This window comes from Lipotes vexillifer, unplaced genomic scaffold (genome assembly GCF_000442215.2).
Source record: "Lipotes vexillifer unplaced genomic scaffold, Lipotes_vexillifer_v1.1 scaffold524, whole genome shotgun sequence".
In the NCBI taxonomy this organism is placed as follows: domain Eukaryota; kingdom Metazoa; phylum Chordata; class Mammalia; order Artiodactyla; family Lipotidae; genus Lipotes; species Lipotes vexillifer.
In genome coordinates, this window is record NW_006774722.1 from 229,806 (window position 1) to 234,163 (window position 4,358).

Sequence of the window (4,358 nt, forward strand, 5' to 3'; positions counted from 1 at the left end):
GCTTCGTAAATTCCAAAGGGCTGGACAATGGCTGTTATGATGACGATCACAGCACCGTGATCACATGCATGTGCACACACACTCACACCCACAGGGACACACGGGTCCTGGCTGCCTGTGTGCCAGACCTGCGCTACTCCCCTGCTGGATTCTCCCTATTTATTCTTCACCTTTGGGAAAACACATCTGCTGCCAGGTCCTCCAGGGAGACATCCCGAATAAATACAACAACCAGGAGGAATCCCTCCTTCCCACTGAGACTCTGGTGGGTCACGTGATGTGGCCTCTCTGGACCCTCCCCAGGGCAGGGATGGCTTTCCGACCTTATCAGGAGGTGAACAGCTTTCTCGCCTTGGTTCAGGCTGCAGATGACAGAGGGCTGAGGACAGTGGTGCCCAGCTGGGGGGCTCCCCAGAGCAGTCAACATTCAAATAACGTTGTGGTGACTTAGGTGGGGCCATCTCCTCCTCTCTCTCTCTTTCTCCCTCTCTCTTCCCCAGTTTTTGTGTATGTCCATCTCTGACCTTCTGATTCTCTCCCTATCTCTCCCCGGTTCTCCCTTCATTAGCATGTTGATCACCTCATAGCTGTAAGATGGCAGCTGTGCGTCCAGACATCACATCCACGTTCCAGGCAGGAAGGAAAGGCAGAAGGAACATTAAGGAATGCCTCAAAATAGTTTCCAGGTATTTGTGACAGAGACACAAATCAATAAATATTTGAGTGTTCCTTCTTTTACCAAAGAATCCCAGAACCACCACAACTAAAGAGGATTATATATTTTGCTTGCTCAATTTTCTCCTTTTTTTCCTGCTCTAAATGGAGTGCCCAGCCTGTTCCTGGGCTTCTGTGCAATAGAAGTGGGAGAATAGATAGAGGTAGAGGGATTGGCGAGGCAGGAGGCACAGGAAGGGGAGAGGGAGGGACTAATTCAGCTTGGGAAGTCTTGGCAGTTGTGACAGTCCCGGTCCTTCAGCCCTGTTGTTTCCACCAAACTTGCACTTATGCCACCCGCAACTAGCGTTTTAGTTCATTCATTCATTCATTCATTCTCTCACTCCCCCTTTGATTCCCTCCCTCATTTCAGCAAGAACTAAGGGGCTCCTCAGATGGTGATGTGACTGCCTTGGACTTGTCAGCCTCCCTGTGAGACTGTGGGCTCTTTGAGTGTCTTTAAGACTGGTGGTGGGGGGGGTGGTGGTGGTGGTGGTGGTGTCCAGGGGACTTCCCTGGCGGTCTGGTGGTTAAGAATCCGTGCTTCCAATGCAGGGGGCACGGGTTCGATCCCTGGCCAGGGAACTAAGATCCCACGTGCCGCACGGCATGGCCTAAAAAAAAAAATCAAAATTGGGAGTCTAGTGTGCTACCTGTTTGTTAGACAAATGAAAGAATGCAAGGATGTGCCATGATGCTTTCCAGAGAAGGATCCTGGGTAAGAAAAGCTCAAATAATCAGAAATCTCTGGGCCAGAGGTGATGGAGATAATGAGCATTGCTTTCTCCATGACCCCTTGATGTTGGAATCCTGCTGTGATACCCTGGTCTGGTTCTCCTCCATGGTCAGGACCCATGAAGCCTGACTGGACCTCCCCATAGCACCTGTGCTGTTACAGAGCCTGGAACATCACCTTGAGTGATGGAGGCTGCTGGACATGCTTCCACATTAGCCGGCCCCCGCCGGCCCCCGGGATCTGCTGAGCAAGTCCTTGTTTGTTCCTCATTTGTTAATTCCCACCTTCAGAGTCAGGTGGGTCCCTCGAGAATGGCAAAATAAGCCTGATAATTACAACAACAGCAATAATAACACCAGTCATTGTGCACTTATCATGTTCCATATACTATCATAACATGCTAAGCACATGGTGTTTATTTTTCTTTCTAATCTTCACACCAGCGCTATGCAGTCCATGCTATAATTATACCCATTTTGCAGATAAGGAAACTGAGGCTCAGGGAGGCCGGATAATACAGCCAATAAGTGGGTGGCACTGGGACTTAGCCACAGTGGTATCCACCATGAAGACACACACCTTGGTCCGCACTCTCCACCAGCCACCCTCCCGCCTGCCCTCTAGCGTCCGCCTTGTGCTGGGCTTCCCTCCCTCTTTGTGTAAATTAACTTACTCTAATGTGTGGATGACTGCTAAGCTCAACTCATCATAAAAATATTTGCCTTTTAATTTTAAATGCTAGTTCATCCAAATGCACGCTTAGTTGGTGGAGTATAGCGTAGCACCGACCAGATAAAAAGGCACCTCCCATATGCCTGTTCCCAGGGGACAGACTGGGGATGCTGAGGAAGATCCGCCGACTCCCCTTCCATCTACAAGCCCTGTTGCTGTAGAGACGGTGAGAACATCACCTCCAGCCCTGCCCTGTGTTGTGAGTAAGCCCTTCCAGGCTCTTCCATGGAGACTGTTCCTCTCCAGCCCTAACGACCAGCCTGCTCTCTGCATTTCCAGGTCTTGTTTGGACTGGAACAATTTAAAATGCTCTCTCATAATTACAGAGGTTGCGCAGGCGGGGGCTGCACCTCCGGGCGGCCACCAGACCTGCACGTCTCCGCTGCAGCCGGCAATTTCAGTAATGATAGTCATGCCTGCCGTTTATCTTTGGGGTTTCCAGAAATACAGGGACTTTTCCAGACACTTGTGAGTGTCTGTAACATGAGTGATTCAGTCCTCGTCATTCTCTGAGTCTGTGACGACCACCCCCCGGATGAGCCAGGGCACTTTCAGTGGCTGTTCAGGGAATACCAGACTCAGATGGGTTCAGACAACTGATGGGGTAAAGGAGACTCAGAAGCTACAGCTGGAGAAGTTGGTTTTCCCAGGACTCAGGAATTTCCTGAGATGCAGGACTTTCAGTTTTATTTACTGATATTTATGTTTTAAATTTTATTATTGAAGTATAATTGATTTACAATCTCTGCTGTACAGCAAGGTGATTCAGTAGCACTTTCAGTTTTAAAACCAAGAAATTCCTGGACAAACCAGGATAAGTTGGTTACCCTATTCCTGGTGAACCCAGGGAATTGAACATGTGTGTCTGCCTTTGCTCCATCCAGAGACCATGCTAGAAAGGTTAACAAATGAAGTTTTTTGGTGTCTTTTTAAAAAATATTTATTTATTTATTTTTGGCTGCATTGGGTCTCCGTTACTGCACGCGGGCTCTCTCTAGTCGTGGCGAGCGGGGGCTGCTCTTCGTGGCAGTGCGCGGGCTTCTCTTGTTGCGGAGCACGGGCTCTAGGCACGCGGGCTTCAGTAGTTGTGCCCTCGCGGGCTCTAGAGCGCAGGCTCAGTAGTTGTGGCACGTGGGCTGCTTAGTTGCTCCGCGGCATGTAGGGATCTTCCCGGACCAGGGCTCGAACCTGTGTCCCCTGCATTGGCAGGCGGATTCTTAACCACTGCGCCACCAGAGAAGCCCACAGATGAGGTTTTAAATAAAGGTATAAGCCTAAGGAGCAATATGAATAGACGAGAGGACGACAGCAGTTGAAGGACACCCACAAAATATTTGAAAATGGAAGTCAAATGGATGGAGACGACCCACGTAGGCCAGCAGAAAAGCCGAACTCTAAGAAGCATGGCCCAGAAAATTAGGCCCCTGCAGAGATTATAAACCTGAGACTGCAAAACCAGGGATGCCAGCACAGAAAAAGTATACCGTTGTGAAAACGGTATACTTAAGTGCGAGTCAGTGTGGGAAATGGTGAGCCTCACACTCGCTCCTCCCATCACGGGGACCACCTCCACGTCAAAACCAGAAACCGAAACACACAGCAGAGAACAACAGAACCTGAGGAAACAAAGACAATGCAGAGAAGAAACATGCCTAAGAAAAAAACAAAAATCATGGCTAATATTATCACAGAGATAAAAGATTGAGTGGGTGAAACAAGAAGAAAGTGCTATGTAAAAATTTTTTTTCAGAGAAGAATGCACTCTTGTAAAGCTGTAAAGAGAGCGTCAATAGAATAATTGAGAAATAAAGGTGAAGAAATACCCCCAAAACTTGGCATAAAAATATGGAGATGGAAAACTAGAAGTAAGAGATAAGAAAATTAGAGGTTCCATCCTGGGACCCAAATTCCAGCTATGCTTCAATAAAAAGAAATTATCATAGCATTAAAATTTTTCAGAAAATTGGAGATTAAAAAAGACACTTCGGGCTTCCCTGGTGGCGCAGTAGTTGAGAGTCCGCCTGCCGATGCTAGGGGACGCGGGTTCGTGCCCCGGTCCGGGAAGATCCCACATGCCGCGGAGCGGCTGGGCCCGTGAGCCATGGCCGCTGAGCCTGCGCGTCCAGAGCCTGTGCTCCGCTACGGGAGAGGCCACGACAGTGAGAGGCCCGTGTAA